Here is a 23071-nt window from a genome sequence, read left to right as displayed (position 1 = left end):
GTCCTTTGTCAGAGGAATCTTAATCTCTTCAGTGCTCCTTAAATTCTAAGGTCCTTGAGGTCAGGGACTGTGTCTCATTTGTCTTTATATTTTCTGTATCTCTTGGCACAGTAGAATACATACAAATGATGTTTGCTGAATGTAATTAATTCATTTCCTTGAATTAAATTGAGTAAATATCCAACTTTAGTCATTATTTCTGCATCTAGTCTGCCAGTGAAACCCTGTTTTTATGACATTTCCAGGTGATAGGTTGCTTCCTTCCAAGAATAAGATATGGATGCTGGTGGCAAGGGTAGTGAAGTCCTGGATGGGATAAATGGAAAGAAAATTGTTTCAAAATCACTAATAGGAATACCTTTAAAAAAAAAAAAAACAACAAGCAAACTTGAACAGCAGTTTTGGTGCACAAAACCTGGAGATTTTAGATTTAACTATATTATTGATTAGTAGGATTGATAGGACCCTAATGAGTTTTTCAAACATTATGTCATTAGGAAATATACTCCAAGCTTCAAACATCTGGCTGGAACTACATTTTTGAAATAAAATACATTCTTAGTAACAAACTTACTATAATAAAAAACAACTGGCTCTATCAATAGCATAATCCATGATCAATCCTAGAAGTGTATTCTTTGCAGTTCTCTCAATTTAGTTGATATACTGAGCTGTGTACAATGATAGATCTTTTTGAAATTTTATGATCCATCTTGAGTAGAAATTTTGTAGTGTTGTCAGATATAAGAGTTATGAATAGTCTAGAAATATTTGTCATATCATAGAAAGCTTAAATTTAGGGAAGAGGAGGTATATAACTTTCCTTGTTCTAGTTAATCTCACTGAGTTACTATGGTTTGTTTTGTTTCAAGAGTAACTATAAGGGAAAAGGCAGTGCAACATTAAAATAACAGTGAAAGGGGCGCCTGGGTGGCTCAGTCGTTAAGCGTCTGCCTTCAACTCAGGTCATGATCCCAGGGTCCTGGGATCGAGCCCCACATCGGGCTCCCTGCTCAGCTGGAAGCCTACTTCCTCTCCCACTCCCCCCGCTTGTGTTCCCTCTTTGGCTGCCTCTCTCTGTCAAATAAATAAATAAAACCTTTTTAAAAAATAAAATTTAAAAAATTAACAGTGAAAACCCAGACATGGTATTTCATAATCTGGATTTTGTTAGTCTATAATTTTCACCACAGGCTTTTTTTTAAAAAAGAAAAAAGTTTACAATATATTTTCACTATTTATCACTAGCTTTCACCCCAACAGAAAGAATTTCTACATTTCACAAATTTAGAAGTATTTTCTTTTCAAAAAGTGCAATTAAATGTATTATATACATACAATGAAATATTATTCATCCATAAAAAGGAATGGAGTTCTGATATGTGCTACAACATGGATGAAACTTGAAAACGATATGCTGAATGAAATAAGTCAGACAGAAAAGGATAAATATTCTGTGATTCCATTTACATGAAATATCTAAAAGAGACAAATTAATAGAAACAAAAATATTAGAGGTGACCAGGAGCTGGGGAGTAGGAGGTAATGGGGAGTTAGTTCCTGCTTAATGGTTATAGAATTTCTATTTAAGTTGATGAAAATGTTTTGGATAGTGTTGATGGTCGTACAATATTGTGAATATGATTAATGCCACTGAATTACACACTTAAAGATGGTTAAAATAACAAATTTTGGATGCGCCTGGGTGCCTCAGTCGGTTGAGTGTCTGCCCTCAGTTGAGTGTCTGCCTTTGGCTCAGGTCATGATCCAAGGTCCTGAGATCGAGCCCCACATTGGCTTCCCTGCTCAGCTGGAAGCCTGCTTCTCCCTCTCCCTTTGCCCTTCCCCCCGCTCATGCTCCCTCACTCTCTCTCAAATAAATAAATAAAATCTTAAAAAAAATTTGTTACATATTTTACCACAATTTTGAAACATTGCAATTTATCAGCAATAGCATGGTCAAAATAATTATAGCACTGAATTTTATATCTGTGGCAAATCTGACATTTTTAACTTAAATTAAAATTTTTATTCCTGGTTAAGAATGTAATCAAGAATTGAGAAGACTTCAAATAGCCATGTTACTAATTATTTTGGAAACAAACAAACAAAAAAACCTCTAGACTTTGTGGAAATAAATAACTATGTCTTTGGAATATACACTATAATTTTAAAAGTTCTTCCCCGAATCTCAGGGTTAGATTTTTGAAGTTGGTGGAAGTATTATTAATTGAAGAAATTAAGAATTTTTTGCAGGAAGTAGAATATGAATGATCTTATTAAACTGTTAAAATATATTTTAAATATATACTTACAGAAAAATAGTAAAGACAGAATACTAACTTGCAAAATAGAAAATATAAAAATAAAAACCAAAGGCTACATACTAAATAAAAAGGCAATCCATGACATTTTACTTCTCTTAAGTTAGTTTAATGATAGTTATCCAAGATGTTTGTTTTGATTCCAAGAGAATTCTTTGAAACGATGCGCATACATTCTTCATGACCATCAAGTGAGGGAGGCAGTCAAGCAGAGCAGAGCGAGCAAAGTGGTTGGAAAAACAGTTCTCTCAGTATTACTTCTCTGGCAAAGAATGGGGACATTTAGAATTGTTAAAATTGAATTGTGAAAGTTTAATTGTTCAATTATCTGTTTGAGGCGTCAGTAGGTTCACAGCCTTTGACTGTTTTATAGTGTGAGGGATGAACTAAAGGTTTTTGCCTCACTTTTTATTTTTGAAGAAAGTGTGATGCCCACACACAAAGGTCACTCTTTTTCTTTCTGCAGGTTACTTTGCAGCCACTTGTATATATGTAGGAAATATTTCAAGTTCTATTTAGGGGTCAATTTTTTTTTGAATCACATCATTCTGTTAGGTCAGTTTAAATTATAGTGTAAGAAATAAATTATTTTTGTAGTTTTTTCCATTGGCCTCAAAACTCCTTTTTCTCTTATCACTGAATAAATCAAATCTTCAACATATCCTCTAATGGATTCCAAGAGTGAGATTTTAGCAATTGGCACCATCATTTGGTTGAATGTCACCAAATTTTCCCAATCCAAAAATATATATATACATATATAATATATGTAAATTATATATATATAGTATATATTACTACAACGATATTTAATTTTCTTTTTCACCAGAGAAAACTGCAAAATCATTTGAAAGCTTCTGCCATTTTGCATGAGGAACAGATTATTTTTGCTTCTTTCATCAACTCCTTTATTCTCTAAGGAATGAGAAATACAATAAATATCTCACTCTTTGGATAGAAATTGTGTGTTGAGGGTGCCTGGGTGGTTCAGTTGGTTAAGCAACTGCCTTCGGCTCAGGTCATGATCCTAGAGTCCCTGGATCAAGTCCCGCATCAGGCTCCCTGCTTGGCAGGGAGTCTGCTCCTCCCTCTGACCCTCCCCCTTCTCATGTGCCCTCTCTCTCTCATTCTCTCTCTCTCAAATGAATAAAATCTTTAAAAAAAAATTGTGTGTTGATTTCAGTGAGATAAATTGTATGATTCAGCAAGTGTCAGGTATAATCTCTCTTTGATCTTTTTCATTTTAGGCCTTTCATCATTGGAGAAGAATTGTTTCTGCCCATGTTTTTCTGCCAATCCCAACAAGGTCTAGCAGTGTTATGCATTCTTTGATATCCTTCATCTCTTCTTTTAACTCTTCTTCCTTAAAGTTAGCATTCCTCATATCCCCCCATACCAAAGCACCGCTTTAAAGAGTTAAGGTAAAGAGGGGAAGAGAATTTGAAGGAGATAAAGCAACACAAAAGTTGGCAAAAATATTTGATTTTAGAAGATGAGAGAAAATTTAAAAACTGTCTCCACTAGAACAGTTTTAAATTTACATATACAAAAAATTAAGAAGAGGGCACCTGGGTGGCTCAGTCATTAAGCGTCTGCCTTCAGCTCAGGTCATGATCCCAGGGTCCTGGGATTGAGCCCCGCATCTGGCTCCCTGCTCAGCGGGAGGCCTGCTTCTCCCTCTCCCACTCCCCCTGCTTGTATTCCCTCTCTCACTGTGTCTCTCTCTGTCAAATAAATAAATAAAATCTTTAAAAAATTTGAGAAGATAGTGCAGATTTTCAATATACAACACACCCAGTTTCTCTCATAGTTAACATATTACATTAGTGTGGTATATTTGTTATAATTAATGAGTCAATATTGATACATTATTATCAACTAAAGTCCATTGTTTATTCACATTTTCTTAGTTTTTACTTAACATCTTTTTTCTGTTCTGGATTCTATCCACAATACTACTAGTTGTCATATTTCCATAGTTTCTTTTTGACTATAACAATTTATCAGAATTTTCCTGTTTTTAGTGACAGTGATTGTTTTGAGGAATATTGGCCAGGTATTTTGTAAGACACCTCTTTATTGGGATTTGTCTTATGTTTTTCTCATAGTTAGACTTGAGTATACAGGTTTGAGATACACAAGTCACAGAGATAGCCATTTTCATCACCTTATTTCACAGGTACAAGCATTCAATTTGATTTATCTGTCAATGTTGACCATGATCACCTGGCCAAAGTAGTGATTGCCAGACTTGTGTTCCCTCTCTCGCTGTCTCTCTCTCTCTCTCTCTCTGTCAAATAAATAAATAAAATCTTTAAAAATAAATAAAATAAAAATAAAAAGTTAGAATAAGAGAGTGATGGAGCCTTTTTTCTAGACCACAGTGTCCTTTGCAGTTTCCCTGTAGTTTTACTCCTGCATGACTCCCCAAGGAAAGATAAAAGAGTGTGAGGGGAGAGCATGCTGGCATGCTTCATCTTACTGTCCTTTTGATTATAAATTTCCCCAGGAACATTTGTTTTTTGTGCCTATGCTGGGTAGCATTATGATATCTGCCTTTGCTGCTCTTGAAGACTCTGTAAGAGAAATTCATGCTGTTGTTCTTTTTAAAATATTCATATCCCTTTTAAGCACCACAGTTCTATGGGGTGGAACATAACAATTAGGTCATAAATTCACTAGTTACATTTTAGTGTACTCAATAAGATTTCAGAAAAACGAAGTTCTCATCAGCAATACAATCACAAATCATATTTCAGAATGTTACTTTTGAAAGTAGTAATTTTATTTTTTACTGATTATAATTGCATGCAATTTGAAGGGCATACTCTTTTGACATTGACACCAACTTCTGGAGGTATACCAAATCTAGCCCTCAGTATCTCATATACTATGTGGGAAAGTGATCAATAATCCACCACTGAAAATCATCTATAAGATTCATAAACTAAAGAAAAAATGGAAACATATAAGCTATAGAAGATTATCATTCTTTAAACAGTAGTATAAATATAATACAATGATTTGTCTAAATTTTGAATTATATTTATTGCAGTGACAGTATATCTCTCTCCATCTGTCGCTGGACTCCATTGAAATTTAAGTTCTTTTTCAGTAAGGAAGTCAAATTGATATGCCAAAATGGTGCAGAGGGGAAGGATAGAAAATTGTGGTCTAATGTAATGAGCTCAATCTCATGTCTCCAAAGGCAGAGCAAAGCCTCAATATGTAGATGGGAGAGGATGTTCCACCGCAGTGTGCCTTTTGCTACTAATGCAATAAATATGAGTTGTTCCATAATAGTTGGTATTTCATAAATGTCACATTGCTTTATTATTTTTATAAATAATTTTAAGCCCCACTTACCATCATTGATTTTAAAAAATTCCATATCAGTAATATTGTTGGGTTGTTTCCCACTCTTTTGATTTGGGACATGCAAGATCCCAGAAAATGGTATGGTGAGAATTTGGTGGTGGCAAGAATGAAGTCACCTCCCACTTTAATCTTTGAAATAACTTCCCTCCACTCAGAGCTTCCAAATGAAAAGACCTATATTATCTCCCAGTGATTTCTTTTTTCCTGGGAAGACGGTATATAATGGCTAATAATACAGTATTTGGAATTAGGCTGTCTCAAAATTTGAATCCTGACACCAGGCAACTTATTGGCTATGTGACCTTAGACAAGTTATTTAACATTTTTTAATCTTAGTTTCCTCCTCTGTAAACTGGATAATAATTGTACTTATCTCAGGGTCAAAGAGGATAAAATACTTGAAGGCTTACTCAGAATTTTGCACAGTTTAAGTATAATTTAAGTGTTGTGATGGATATATCTCTGAAACCCAAAACAAAGAACCACCACTATTATCATGCTGTCTTCCCCCATCCCAGGGCAAAGGTAGGAACAAATGTGAAAATAAGCTGTCATATTTGTAGTGATTATATAGGTAGGAAAAAAAATAATGAAACTAGACTTCACAGAGTTATTCTGTAGTCTTTATTTACTAATAAATGACCTTGCTGCACTAATCCCTCCCTCCCTTCTAATACTCTCTTTGCTGCTTTCACTCCCAACTTTGTCCTCATCATCCAATGTTTTTGCCCCTTTCCCGTGGTCAGACACACACTACCCCTCCCAAAAGGATACTGGTCCAAGTCCCTTCCTACATCTTACAAAACGTAATATTTGCTGTAGTATCTGCTGTCTAGGTGCCTTTGAGATGCAGCTCTTATAGACTCTGCGGTGGAGAGAGACCGGGTTGATTCCTATGGGAGGACCGAGGGCTACAATTCCAGATAAGTCTCTCTTCAGCCACTGAGAAGAGCTACAGCTAAATTACCTTAATGCAAATATGACTCCAAACTATGAAAATCAGACCATCTAGTCTACACATGGTATATGTATTTATGACTTCATTATGTTGCATAATGGGCCACCCAAACTAACTAAACTACTTACATGTTCATCTGGACTAAAGGCACCATGTTCATATAATTCTTTTCTAATCTGGTCTCTCTCTTTTTTTTCTTTTACAATAGTTGCAGTTTTTTCTACACGTTCTAAAAATGTCAATTTTACAATGTTTTTCAAAAACATCGCTGTCAATGATGTAGAAAAAGTAGATAATTCATAGGAAAAATGATTTGTAATTTTAGGCACCAGTTTCATAGCTGTTAAATGGTCTTTATAAATGGCTCAATTTTTGTAAAAGAATATTTAATTAATTTTATCAAACGCATATTTATTTATTGTTTCATTCTGCAAATATTTCAACAGTATTTCCTTTGCTATTTATTAGAGATGAAGACATTAAAAACTTGCCTGGAAATTAGTTTTTCTTCTGCAGCCTTCACAATCTCATAATGGAATAGCAACTTATTATACTACAGAGAAGGCAGTGGTTGATAGTAAGAGTTGGAAACAAAGTAATATAAGAACACATGAAAAAAGAGCGGTTAGTTTTACCTTTGAGGACTGGGTAATATTTACAGAGATGCCATTTGAATTGATCATTTCTATCACTGCTACCTCACTGTCTACTTTTGATTTCAGCATATTTGAACTTTGCCTTACTTATCTTTTCTGTGTTCCCATATTTATACCTATGGCTATGCATTCACTTTGAGGAATTCACAAGAAAAATAGTCTCAGGACTCACAGTTCTGTTTTTTGGAAGCCCGAGAGTTTATTAAGGTGTTTCAATAGTTCTGTAAATGTTTCACTCAAACAGATATGTATACACACACACACACACACACACACACACACACACACACACATTTGTATAAAGAAACTGTAATAATAAGAATCAACCTATCTCCATTTGTTATATACAATAAACAAATTAACTTTTCAGGGAAGTTGTTTTACATTTTTTCAAATATTGAAGTAGAGACTCTTCTTGCTATCTCCATCTGTATATTTGAACATACGTATATGTTTCCATCGATTATGAAAATTACATCATTGCCTGTTTTTTAATTAATAACCACTTTCAAAGTAAATAAGTAAGTGCACTACTAGAATATATACACCCCACTCTCTCTATAATGTCAGACAAGATTCAGACTTAAATGCTCTTATGACAGTGTAAAAATTGCACAAAAAGAGTAAACAAATGGAATTATAACAATATGGTATAATAGGTCATTTTAATGTTTATGGTCTAATTTTAATATTATAGCTAAATATACATAAAAATACCCATAAAGGAGAGATGTTTGCTGGCTATAAGTTAGAAACTACAAGTTGTTTTCTGATTAGAAACATGGTATTTCTAAACAAATCTGGCTATATGATAACTGCATTGAAAGGGATTAGCATAACAAAGTAATTTGAAATATATTAGACCAAACTAATTTTTCAAGTAATGTCTAACATACTCATTGTAGTGGCTGGTATTTATTAGATCCATTCACCAAATAAATCCAGTCATCCTTTTGGAAAATGGCAGGATGGAACTTCTTTGTGCACTTGCCTCTAGGTATAAGCATGGGATTTGGTTCAGCCAAAACAAAATAAAAAGAAACAATCTATGCGGCAGGGAGTTGGGGCCAGGGATTATAGTAATGCAGAATAAAGATCACTGAAAATCTCCTCCAAAAAAACAAAGAAAGCACAATAAAAATTGTAAAACTCAACTTTTTCAGAACTTTAGAAATTAACCAAAAGCTTGCAACCATCTAAGGAGCAGTCATTAAAGAACAAAAATGGTTGAATCACTCTAAGAACAGTTTTGTCATCTTTTAACTTCTATTCTAATTCCCCTCTCTCCAGCTTTGCAGTAGCCTTAAAACCAACAGTTTTGTAACCATATTACCTGCAAAAAACAGCAGCCTAGCAGCCACAAGAGGAGGTAGATAAGAGCTCTTCAAAGAATCCCATGCACAGAAAATTTTTAATATTTGATCTGTCTGACAAATACCTCAAAATGTTCCAATCAAGAGATTTATTTTATTTTATTTTATTATGTTATGTTAATCACCATACATTACATCATTAGTTTTTGATGTAGTGTTCCATGATTCATTGTTTGCGTATAACACCCAGTGCTCCATTCAATACATGTCCTCCTTAATACCCATCACTGGGCTAACCCATCTCCCCATCCCCCTCCCCTCTAGAACCCTCCATTTATTTGACCTGATTGGACACTCACACTAGCACAATAGGAAGAATCTTCTCCCCAGGGTATTTGTTGAAAACAATCAATGGTAACTGTTCAACATCAAATCTCTTGAGGAAGTGATACCATTTGGGGCAAGCAAGAACTGAACAAAATAAATTAAAATGGGGATTTGGTGAATGAGATGTACATAGAGGTATTTGAATAGCTTCAATATATTCCTGGAGATCAAGAAGAATCTAAATAAACAAATTAATATGCATTATATGATCTCGTAAAACAATGCAAAAAAAGAGAAAAATTTGCATGAATGAGAAATATAAGTTTAAATACAGATATAAGCAAGGGCCAATTTTACCCAACTCTTTTGGTGGCTGAGATGTCACAGAATGCACGGCATTGGTGCCCAATGCCATTCAATCCTGAGAGCTGGAACCACAATTCCCTCCTCCTACTTCCTCCCAACTTCTCCCTTCCAAAGCCAAAGGTAAAACAGTATGTAACTAGGAATTGTATGGTCATAATGCCACACTATGTAGCTAGGAATTGCATGGTCATAATGCCATCACCTCTCTCCCTGCCAAATAATTGTTATACCATAGATAAAAACATACATACATATATACACAGCTATTTTCCAGCAGAAGACAATGGCACAAGCATCAGAGAATGGCCAACAGATGAAAAGAGACAACATTCTTAACAAAAGAAGAAATTATTCTTATGGAAATGGTAATATCACAATCTGAAAAAAAACTTTAAATACATATATGTACTGTCTACACAGAAATAAGGTATATAATCATATCTATGAAACTAGAATAGTAGGTTATGTAATAAGAACAAGTGGCTGTGAATCAAAAGGAGGCAATTGCACAAAAGAACCAGAAATCTTGCAAAGAAGCAAATCAAGATCTTGTAAATGGAAAATGCAATTATTAAAATAAATAACAATAACAAAAACCCCTCAATAGATAAGAGAAGACCACATTTATTTATGTGAAAAATTGGTAAACTAGGAAATTAAGAAATCATTTCAAATGTTAGCCATGATGAAGAGATAAAATGTTTGAAAAAAACTTAAAAAAAAATTCAAGTGTTTCAAGATTTGTTTTTTAGGGGTCTCAGTACTACACAAGCTTGATTTACAGGATTTCAAGCAAGTTTTACTCATGATTAAGGCTTATTACAACAAAAGGATACAGAGTAGAATTAGTAAAAAAGATATATGCATTGGATGGAGTGCAGAGAGACAGGTGCAGTCTTCTGAGTCCTTCTATGTCTCAGCCCAGGAAGTGCTTTCTCTCTAGCAGAGAACTATAGGAACCTGTATGAAATGTCTCTCTTAAGAAAATCATCTCAAATCTTCAGGGTCTGAGGCTGTTACAGGTCTGGTCACATAGGCATATCTTGCTAAGGAACCAATCATGGCAATGGAAACTCAGAACCTTTACAATGAAACCAGTGCACATTATCAATCTTGATTTTTGGGCCAAGCAATCCTGACAAGTTAGCATTACATAATCCATTCTTCTAGTTGTGTAAAAGAATATCTTTAATCATTAACATAAAGGTCTTTCTGAGGGCCACATTCAAAGGGATTGTGAATCAGTCATGGAACCAGGCTCACATGGAGGTATGCAAGGACTGAGCAACCTCATATGCTCTATTAAGATTATGCTATCTTTCTTCATATTTGTCTAATAGTTCAAAAATATAAAATGGAAAAAACAAGAAAGTGTTTTAAATAATTATTGTTAACAATTTCCTAGAACCAGTTTTTAGATGGGAAAGACCTACCAAGTGTCAAACAGTATAAAACAAAAACTACACTTCTAAGGACAAACATAAATAAATAAATTCATAAAAGTAAACAGTAAGAACAAAAAGATTGCTTAAAGACATTGCATCTTTAGATTTCCTACCAACAATATTGGAAACAAAAAACCAATAGATCAATGCCATTAACATTCTGAGGAAATGTAATGGCGAATCTAGAATTATAAATTATAATAACTTAGTTTTTCATAATTCAAGAGCAAAGACTAAATATCTTTCAGATATACAAGGCCCATTGAAATTATGTATATATAAAATATATAATATAGCTTATGTTGTGAATAATAATATAGTATATAATATACATTATATGCTTTATCCTATATAATATATAAATTATATATAATATATAAAAATATATGTTATATATAAACTTTTATATATAATTACATATACTACTATTATATATAAATATATGATATATGTAAATTTTATATGTAAACTACATACGTATAATTTCAGTGAGCCTTGTATATCTGAAAGGATATCTATTTTATCTTTGTTCTTGAATATATATATTTATGTATTTAGAAAAACTATGTATTTAGAAAGTAGTACCAACAGATTCCCTGAGCAAAAACTGAAAACAGTAGTATGATATATATATACATTCAATAAAAATTGAATGTATATATATATATATAAATTGAATATATACATAGACCATAATTTCTTTATCCATTAATCTACTGATGGGTACTTTGGTTGCTTCCATATCTTGGCTATTGTAAATAATGCTGCAATAAAATAGGAGTGCATATATCTTTTCAAATTAGTGTTTTCATTTTCTTTAGGTAAGTATCCAATAGTGGAATTACTGGATCATATGGTATTTCTATTTTTAATATCTTAAAGAAACTCTAAACTGTTTTTCACAGTGGCTGCACCAATATACATTCCCACCAACAGTGCACAACCAATCCTTTTTCTCACATCCTTGCTAACACTTGTTATTTCTTGTCTTTTTGATTCTAGCCATTCTGACTGGTGTAAGGTGGTATCTCCTTGTGGTTTTGATTTGCATTTCCTTGAGGATTAGTGATGCCCAGCATCTTTTCATGTGTCTGTAGTCATCTGTATGTCTTTTATGAAAAAAAAAAGTCTACTCAGGTCCTCTGTCCACTTTTAATAGACTATTTGTTTTTTTTTTTAAGTTTTTTATTAACATATAATGTATCATTTTTTTCAGAGGTACAGGTCTGTGACTATTTGTTTTCTTGATATTGAGTTGTACAATTTCTTTATATATTTTGGATATTAACTCCTTATCAGATATATCATTTGAAAATGTCTTCTTCCAGAGCTCCTGGGTAATTCAGTTGGTTAGGCATCTGCCTTTCATTCAGGTCATGATCTCAGGGTCCTGGGATCTAGCCCCATGTGAGGCTCCCTGCTCAGCAGGGAGCTTCCTTCTCCTTCTCCCTCTGCTGCTCCCCCCTGCTTATGTTCTCTCTCTTTCTATCAAATAAATAAATAAATCTTAAAAAAAAAAAAGAAAATGTCTTCTTCTATTCAATAGGTTGTCTTTTGTTTTGTCAACAGTTTCCTTCACTGTGTTCAAGTTTTTTATCTTGGTGTAGTCCCAGTAGTTTATATTTGCTTTTATTTCCCTTGCCTGAGGAGATATACCTAGAAAAATGTTTCTATGGTCAATGTCAGAGAAATTACTGCCTATGTTTTCTTTTAGGACTTTTATGGTTTCAGGTCTCATATTTAAATCTTTAATCCATTTTGAGTTTATCTTTGTGTATGGTGTAAGAAACTAGTCAAGTGTCATTTTTTTTGTGTGTAGTTGCCCAGTTTTCCAAGCACCATTTGTTGAATAGACTCTCTTTTCTCCATTGTACATTCTTGCCTCCTTTGTCGTAGATTAATTGACCATATAAGCATGGGTTTATTTCTAGGGTCTTTATTCTGTTTCACTGATCAATGTGTCTGTTTCTGTGCCAGTACTGTACCTTTTTGATTACTACAGCTTTGTAGTGTATCTTGAAATCTGGGATTGTGATACCTCCAGCTTTGCTCTTCTTTCTCAAGATTACTTTGACTAGTCAGGGTCTTTTATAATTCCATGCAAATTTTAGTATTATTTGTTCTAGTTTTGTGAAAAATACTGTTGGTATTTGATGGGGATTGCATTAAATCTGTGCATTGTTTTGGGTAGTATGAACACTAGCCGTATTGGTTATTCCAACCTATGAGCATGGAACATCTTTTCATTTGTTTAGTCATCTTTAACTCCTTTTTCAATGTTTTATAGTTTTCAGAGTACAGGTCTTTCACCTCCTTGGTTAAGTTTATTCCTAGGTATTTTGTTTTTTTGGTGCAATTATAAGACATGGAAGAATTTTAAATGCCTATTACTAAGTGAAAGAAGCCAATCCAAAAGGTCTACACACTAGGTGATTCCAACTATGTGGCATTCTGGAAAAGGCAAAATTATGAAGGCAGTTAAAAAAATCAGTGGTCATCAAGGGTTGGAGTGTGGAAGGAATAAATAGATGGAGCACAAAGGACTTTTAGGGCAGTGAAACTATTCTGTATGGTAGTTTAATGGTGGATATATATACACATACATATATCCACCATTATACATTTGTCAAAACCTATACAATATACAACACCAAGAGTGAATCCTAGTATAAACTATAGACTTTCGGTGATGATGTATTAATGTAAAGTTCCCCAGTTGGAGCAAAGGAACCACTCTGCCACAGAATGTAGATAGATAGTGGGGGAGATTGTTTGGAGAGGGGGACAAGGGATATAAGAAGACTCTGTACCTTCTGCCTAATTTTACTGTGAATTTAAAACTGCTGGTATGTGCTATGGTGAGCGCTGTGAATTGTGTAAGACTGTTGAATCACAGACCTGTACCTCTGAAACAAATAATACATTATATGTTAAAAAAAAAAAAAAAGAAGAAGAAGAAGAAGATAGCAGAAAGGGAAAAATGAAGGGGGGAAATTGGAGGGGGAGACGAACCATGAGAGACTATGGACTCTGAGAAACAAACTGAGGGTTCTAGAGGGGAGGGGGATGGGGGATGGGTTAGCCTGGTGATGGGTATTAAAGAGGGCACGGACTGAATGGCGCACTGGGTGTTATGTACAAACAATGAATCATGGAACAATATATCAAAAACTAATGATGTAATGTATGGTGATTAACATAATAAAATAAAATAAAATAAATAAAATAAAACTAGAGATGAAAAAAAACTGCTCTAAAATATAATCCATTGAGAGAGAGAATGTACTCATATAGTACTATTATATTCAAATTATGTTTAAGGAGATCATTTGCAGTACACTCAGAATCTGTAAATTGATTTTAATGTTTACCAGGATTTTAATAATTATACAACAGGAACAGGGGACCTAAAAATAATTATGAAAATCTTGAGGAAAAGGGACAAAAGATGAGAACACAACATTAATAAATTCACACAGAAATTTATTATTCAAGAAAATGAAAATAAGAATTATATTACTATCACAAGCATAGTCATATTTTAATATCTTATGAAAACTGACAAACACACAGATAACATTTATGAAGGGCTCACTGTATTCCAGGCATTCTTATTAAAGATTTTGTATGCCATAACTCTTTAAATCATTGTAAAAATTTCCATAAAGTGGGTACTGATGTTTTATTTCCTTTTATAGATGAGGAAAGTGATGAAATATGTTAATAGCTCTTCTAGTATAGAAAATTCCCTTACATTCTTGGATAGAACACACACACGCTTGGGTCATGACATTGTGTGCTTTTAATGTGTTGCTAGGGTTTATTTGTTCATATTTTAACTAGAATTTTCCATCAATGCTTAGTCTATAAGGAGTATATGATATTCAATCTTTAATATCTTTATGTATTATCTGTACTTGTGAACTCTCATGAATTAAAAGTACTAAGATTCCTGCTAATAGTGGGCTTCAGGCTATCTTCTTGCACATATCATAATATCTGATGTAATTATGTTGATGCTATACTATTTGGTACATAGATATTCATAATCGTTTTGCATGCATAAGAAGGTGCCTATTACTATAATCATAAAATATTCTTCATTTTGTTTAACATGTTTTTGGTTTGTATGATACCTTGTTTTTGATTATGATTGCAATTCCTGCTTACTTTTTGTATGACTTTGCTGATATATGTTTGTCTATCCTTACTTTTTAAACATTCTGAGTTTCCTTGTTATAGATATAAAATGCGAAATTCTATTTTGTTTGTAATCCAATCTAAAAATCCTATTTTTATCATGGAAAATGAGATAATTCTATTTACATTTGCTATATGAAGGATATGTTTGCTCTTTGTTCTGCCATATTGTTTTGTGTTATGTTTTTATCTTTTAACTTTGTAAAGTTTCTTCCCTCTTATGTCTATTTTCTTTTATTTATTTCTCTAATTGTGTATTCTCAATATTTATGGTTTTTATTTTGTTCTTTGTTACTTTTGTAATTATTCCTTTATAAGTTAACTGCATTTTTTATAGACTATTTGTTAGTTTGCTAAAATAAATAATAATTTATTTTATACAATTTTATATAATTTATATAATTATATATATTTTATATAATCTACTACCTAATTTGTTTAATATTATCTTGATTATAGTTTGTCTTTGTGTTGTTAAATATGTTGTACTACTTGTTTAAGTGATGTCCTTTGACTCCTGGCCATTAAACAATCAATGCCTTCATATCCCATCTTCTTTTGCCTTTCTCAACCAAATTTTGTTTAGGTATATCATTTCTATATTGTCAGGGTCCATGAGATTTATATTCTATTATTTTGCTCTAATTCTCATATTCTCACCTTTCAGATCCATGATTAAATACACGTAGTGCTGACAATCAGTCCTTGATCCAGGATATCTCTTCCACTTATCTCCTAGAAAGTTAAATTCCATTCTGCATTCTGAAGACAGGTTCATATGAATAATATTCCCTTAGTTCTTGCATGTTCAAAACTGTGTGCACCTGTTATATCTGAAGGATTGTTTGGCTAAATAGAAAAAAATCCTTAGTTCTCACTTATTTTCTCTGGTATCTGGTGGACTTTCCTCCACTGATACTGACTGACTCTATACTGCTATGAATGATGCAGTGAAGAATTCTGAGGCCACCCTCAATATTTTCCTTTATAAGTTACTGATTGTTTTTGCCTGCATGCCTAAAAGATCCTTTATTATATTTAAATTCTAGATACCATACTAGGATATATCTTGATGGTGACAATTCTTGGGCAATTTTCTTAGTAATCATTGTGTCCTTTAAAAATGAAATTGCCTTTTATTATTTTTTTTTTTAAGTAAGCTCCAGGCCCACAGAGGGCTTGCACTCACAACCCCAAGATCAAGAGTTGCATGTTCTACTGACAGGTGCAACTTAAAAACAAAAAAAAAAAAAAAGAGGCAAACTATGAAACAGACTCTTATCTATAGAGAACAAACTGAGGTTTGCTGGAAGGGAGGTTGGGGGGGCATATAGGCTTAAAGAGGTGATGGGGATTAAGGAGAGCACTTGTGAATAGCACTGGGTGTTGTATGGAAGTGATGAATCACTAACTTCTACTCCTGAAACCAGTATTACATTGGTATGTTAACTAACTGGAATTTAAATAAGAACTTGAAAAAGAAAAAAATGAAATTGCAGGTCTTCATTCATTTAAGAATGTTGCTTTCTTTAATAATATATTTAAATATTTGTGCTTTTCTGGTATTTCTTTTTCTTCTTCAGTGTCTCTATGTATGTGCTGGATTAAATTTGCTAATTTTCTCCATCTTCCATATTCTTTCTCATCCCATTCATCTCTATTTCCAGTTCATTTTGCCAACCTTTCTCGTTTCTGTCCTCGTTCCCTTACTGTGTTTACCTCAGGGTATATTTTACCTTGTAATGCTTCCATATTCACTCTCAATTTGTAATGGGTTTATTTTTAGTTCCACTTCTTTTCCGAGTTTTGCCAGCTTTGGGTTATCAGCTCCTACTGTCTCCTCAATCATCCCCAAGTTCTTGTATTTGTGTCTTATAGTTTTCATTCACAGAAGCAATTCCTTTACTGTGCCCTTATGAAAATTCATGGCAAAATGTTAGGACAAATTTTTCAACTTCTCCATGGCAACACTGTTATGGTATGTGTTCTCCAACAATTGTTACACTTTGATGCTCCTCTGAAAGTCTTTTCCTATATTATTTTTGTATTGATACTGTGCCCGTTCTTTTTTTATTACTCATAATTAACTGAGTTAAATTTTTCTCCTCTAGGTTCCTGAGAAGAAAAGAGGAGAAAATAGCCATCTGAGATTTACAAATGTTCTGCTTCTCTGCTGCTGAAGAGATAGACCGCTTTTCGGAAATATCACTCCTCTGTTTCATTTGTGTGTAGCCCTCCATTTCTTCGCACAAGACGTACACAAGAGGGCTCTTATCATCAGCCCCACTCACTCCAGTTCCCACACTGATTTCTGTAAAGAAGATGCATAGGTTTGGCAAGTCAAGATGAGCAATTCCCTAGCAGGAAGCATACATTTCTTGGCTTTTGTGAGATTAGCCATGAGTGAGCTCTGTCTACACTTGCCACACTTCTTCCTTTCTTCCTTTCGCAGCTGTAGCCCAGTTTCAGTTTCTCAATTCACTGTTGCAACCAAGGGAAAGAGCTTTTGCACTTCAGAGTGAAACTCTCACTTTCAGGAATGATATTTTTATCAATGCTTTCTAAGATTAGTTAACATTGTGCTCACTATCTGCTATTCTTCTCCTTACATCCTTTTCTTCAACTTCTAGTTGATCTCAGCAGTTCAGGCATCTTGAACACCCTTTTGGAAACTGCAGATTATCTATCCCCTGATTTTGCTGAAATTAGAATTTGCAGATTTTGTTTGTTTGTTTTACTTCTCCTTGTTGTTTTGGTATGTTCTTAAGAAAGAGAAAGGGAAAATCGCTGATTTTTTGTCATCATCATCATTCTAGAATCTGTCCATGTATTCTGCAGTACTAATCATATGTATTACATGGTACATATATAATTTTTCAGAAGTCTCCACAACCTCAAAGACATTTATTACTCTCTATTTTCCCCACCAATAAAAGCAGATATTTATTTTTTAAAGTTGAGGCTCATGAAAATGTTCACTGGCCTGAAAAAATTCTATTATTTCCCTTTACTACAACAAATGTTATTTTTTTCCCCTAACCCCTCTTTCTCATTTTTTTCAACAACTAATTTAAGAACTGGCTACAAGCAGAGCTGAATAATCTGTATTCCTTTATGCCTAATCTTGTTAATGCCTATAATTTAATTAATAAATATTTCTTCTTTGGGCTTGAAATTTATCATCATCATCATCATCACCACCATCATAAACATCTTTCCTAGTGACAAAGCACTTTTATTGGATCATTAGACTCTAAGCTTCAAAAGGCCACAGTTACCAATTTTCCATCGGGGTATCCATATCCACTGTGGTATCTCCAGGGCCTAAAATAGTGCCTGCCCACAAGCAGTGGTTATTAAACACATGTGTTCAATAAACAGATGAATGGTATTTCCTTTGCTAACTAGTCTCTGGTACAGAGTGCAATAGTTGTTCAAAGATAGGGTTTTCAATATTTCTGATTTCAGAAAATTGCAATGTAAGAATTTCTTTTCAAGTAAGTAAATGCAATGGGTCAGTGTTTAAAATGATGCTTTTTATTTTATTTATTTATTTGGCTTCCCATGTTGTAAAGAAGAACACAGTGCACAATACTGTGGATGTAGAAGAGGGAAGGAATATAAAAGGGAGAGCATGCTGTGGTAGGAGGTGACAGGAAAGTTTTTACCCAACCTGAGAACATAAATTGTAATCCGAGTCCTCCAGCAGGAGAACTGGAATGCCATGCTATCTTTTTTCACCTCTTCTTATCTCTGGTGGGCCAAGTGGTTAGGGAGGAGTTAAAAGCTTGTCTTGCTGTGCTCTAAATGTCATCCCTTCTCTTTGCCTGGCTTTAAGGCATTTTTGTTTCCATGGTTTTTTGCCTTTTTCCAACCATAAAATGAGACTATACAGATTCTGCTATTACAGTTTCATAATCAAATGTAGGAGGACAACAACAAAAATTCTCAAAGGTGCATTACCTTAGTAGAGGAGGTTAAGGAATATCTTAAACAGGGATGAGAAAATGGAGATTCAATTTCTGATAATCACTCTCTGACCAAGTAGCCACTGGGATTTGAAAAATTTACTGCTCATGTCTATAATATAGACACTACTGAGAAGTCTTACAGTCAAATGAGGTGCAGGTCCTCATCCACTACTTTCTTCCTATGGTCTTCTTTGAAAGTACAGCATATGGTGAATTTGCATGGTGCAACACTGAGCATCTGGAGACAGTAACACATGCCTTTTAAAGCTGAGGTGTATTAGAGGATTTTGATATCTGTTGTTCCCTTAATGAGGAGGTGCTTCTCTTATTCAGATTATTAGGTAGATGTGAAACCAAATACTTTCATTAGCAGATGTGCTCCACAGGAAAGATTCTAGAAAGTTAACAATATCCTGACCATCTAGTAATATGTTATTACCAACACTGTTTTTTTCTCATGTGAATATATATGGGAAGAGCTAGAGGTTTTTCATCAATTTGGGTGTATGCCTTATTGCATTAAAAATGTTTCTGCATACTGAGAGTATTTTAAATACTGAGAGTATTTTAATATGGGTACATTTGTTACATAAGACATATTTAGGTAAAATAAAGTGCCTAACTTACTTACTTACACTAAAGGATAAGATCATTTAGGCTTTCAAAAAGGACTTAAGTAACTCAAAAACTACTAAAATTAGGCACACACGCACACTATCAAAAACTGTGTCCAATGTGCTCATGGGGAGTAATTCGATCACTTTAAATGTTGTTATTTGAGGAGAGATGTACTAGGCTATTTTTCTAGTCATATGTTTTACACACAAAATTTACTTTGCTTTCTGCTTACCCTCAACTACCACGTGAAGATTATGAAACAAAATTATGGTTCATGGAAATCAGTTAACAATGTCCCAGTTGTTTTATACTTACTAAATGTGTGGATTCTCACCCCTTGGATCTTGTGAATGTACAAGGCCCTGACTACAGTATCTATTTTCACGCGAGTCTTTGTAGTTTACGAATAAGCAAGACTGACTCACATTCTAACAGAGCAAAGAAAATCTACAATAGGAAAGCGAGGCCAACACTAGAAAAATTTGGGTAAAAACGAAATGCTCTGCAATAAAAATATTGAGAAATATTTCGATTAAAGGAAGTCTTGTGCCGGTTTTTGTTTTGTTTTGTTTTGTTTTGTTTGCTTGTTTGTTTGTTTTAGGACTTTAGGGAAAGGAAGGAAAACCAAGGCAGAAGATAATGAACTGCCCCTGTGCCCTTTACACTTAACAACCTTCCTAGATCACTGAGAACATTATTCCAGGCAACCAGGTCATAAGATTTTTTTTCTTTTTTTCTTTCTCCCTCCCTCCCTCCCTCCCTTCCTCCCTTCCTTCCTTCCTTCCTTCCTTCCTTCCTTCCTTCCTTCCTTCCTTCCTTCCTTCCTTCCTTCCTTTTTAACCTCGTTAGCTAGTCAACCCCGGCGGCAAGCACACACGGCCACCCTTAACCAGGAACAGCTCCAAGGACCTGGCGATGGTTGCCTGCATTGAGCTCTCTGCCGGCGCCTTCTGGCCGGACACCCTGTGCCAAAGAGCGCCCAGGAAGCAAACTGCAGTAGGGGCACGACACAGATGTCATGGATGCACATGCGAGATCATAATCTGACCAGAAAGGGAAGAGAGGGAGAGCAACGGCCCGCAGATCCCTGCCGGAAAGCCCCGGCAATGGAGCCGGCGGCGGTGTGTGTGTGCGCGCACAGGTGCTTCAGGCCGGTGGCGCGGAGAGCTGTCGCGGCCGCCTCTGGGGCTCAGCACTCTCACCAGCGCGCAGAAGCCCCGGCTCCAGCCGAGCCTGGGTAACCCCCAGCCTGAGCTACGCGAGGAAGAGCCCAAGGAAAGGGCGCGAAGGGGGAAGGAGGGGAGGGGAGGGGAGGTGGGGGGCGGGGGAGTGACCCATCTCCTCATCTAGCGTTTCTCCTACCCGAGCTTTTCTGGTGGGAACCTTTGCTGAGCTCGTGCGCGCCTCCCTCCCCTCCTCCTCTCCGCTCTGGGTGATCGTCTCTCCTTCTCCCCTCGCTCTCCCCCATCCTCCCCTCTTTCCCTCCCTCCTTCCCTGCCGCGTGCCTCCTCCCCTCCCCCTCGGCTCCCTCCCCTCCCGCAGCAGCAGCAGTAGCCGCTTCAGCGGAGCCGGAGATGGGCAGAGAGCGCGCGCGGCGCAGCAGCTCCGGATCCACAGCCCTCCCCGCCCGCAGCTCCCTGCGCCCCCGCCGCCGCTGTCGCCTCCTCGGTGTCCCCAGGCTCCAGTCCCGCGCCTAGGACAGCGCCGCCACCGCAGCCCGGCCTTGCCTGCCGCCTGCGCTGCGCAACCCTCGCGCGCGCCCGGATGGCGCTTTCCTCCCAGGACCGGTGAGTAGCCTGGAGAGCGCGGGGGTCGGGCATCCCAGGCTGGGCGCTGAGTGAACATCCCTAGCTTTAGGAGGTACCACAAACCACCTGCTGTGATTCCTCAACCTCGAGGCAGGGGGTCTCGGGAGGGCGCTGCTCCATGGTCCCCGAGGGGCTGTTTGATTTCAACTCTACCTGCCGGCAACCTGAACCCCTCTCCCTCCCTGCCGGGGACTGCAGCCGGCGCCTCGCGGTCCCGCCTCACCTTCCAGCTCCCGAGCTCCCACACTAGCAGTGGCAGTGGATGGCCCTGACCCTCCCGTCACCCCAAACGGGGTCTTCTCTGCCCTCATGGTCCCCGCGTTTCTCTCTTCTGATTTCCCGCTTCTGCCAGCTGGCAAACGCCCCCCCATCTGCCACCCTTCAACCGGTCTCGCTCCGACAAAGAAAGCCTTCGCCACAAAGTCAGCCCCTGACCCACCTTCCCTCCTTTTACAAAGCCTGGCTCTCGAGCCCCACTGTCCCGCGGTATTCTTTCGCAGAGCCAATGGTCCACCCGGTGAATTCTGACCTCATTCCCTAGACACGATGCTGCCTCTTTTCTGTCTGCTTTTCTGACAGTCACCTCAGGAAACTGGCACAGACACGCGGTGATCCTGGCTTGTGTACAGTTACTTTGTGTGTTTCTCAGCACCTGGGTTGTTTAGGGTATGATCAAGCATGAAAACAGAAAGACAAAAAACAAAACAAACAAACAAAAAAACCCACCACCACCACCAACAACAAAAAAAACACACCCCAAACCTTTTGCGACTAAACTTTTTGTTACTGTTGTTTTAAAGAGCACACCTTTTTACGCTGCTCGGATTTATTCTATTCAGTTTTAAAGGCCTCTTAGCTGACATAGGGAACGCCCCTGTTTTACCTGTTTTCTCCGGAATCGGTCTTGGTTCCAGGTTGAGAACCATGCACCTGACTGGGTGATGAATCTTCTTCAGCAACAGCACTATCTAAAGCTCAGCAACTCTTGAGAATAAGAAGCTTTTCCTTGAAGGAGAGGAGAGTGGCACCAAACTCACTCTTTAAAATCTTTGAATTTGCAGTAAGCCAAAGCCCTTATTTTTTTTTTATAGGTTTAATGGCTAAGAGAGGGATATAGTAGGATCAGAAACGTGTACTAAAAAGCTCCTGCACGTTCTCAGTGCTGGCGTTGTGTAGTATCTTAACATCCAGACAGTCTTTCTGTAGAAGTTTTCTTAGGGCAGCTGCCCTTTCTTCTGAAACCATGTTTAACGTTTTAGTCTTTCTAGTTGGCTTGAGAGAAAACAGGGAGTTGTGTTCAATGAATGAATATGAGCAAGGGAGATGAAGGAATGAATGAGCACAGGGAGAGATTATCTAAATACTAAAACTTGTATTCCCGATTCCCTATGTATTGCAATCTTAAAAAACAAAATTGCTCACACCAATTTATGATTTAGTTTTTTAAAGAAGTGATGAAAATATATTATTTTCAGCATATTTTACTCTAACAGGACCATTTGTCATAGGGCTTGTGCTATAACTCAAGCAGATAAGAGTATTCAGAAATAAATGTCAAAACTTTAAAAGGTGCCCATTTGAGTATGTAGTGTGTGAATATAAATTTCCTGGTAATATTATTATCATTTTAACTAATTTTGAAGAAATAAGAATTAAATTGGCTTTCTTGCTCTCACAGTTGATGCAGAGAGACGCATGTTTCCTCAC

Source organism: Eumetopias jubatus, unplaced genomic scaffold (assembly GCF_037043125.1).
Source record: "Eumetopias jubatus isolate StellerSeaLion01/CBP00866 unplaced genomic scaffold, mEumJub1_p1.0 scaffold_6, whole genome shotgun sequence".
NCBI lineage: Eukaryota > Metazoa > Chordata > Mammalia > Carnivora > Otariidae > Eumetopias > Eumetopias jubatus.
Note: the sequence above shows the minus strand (reverse complement) of the source record.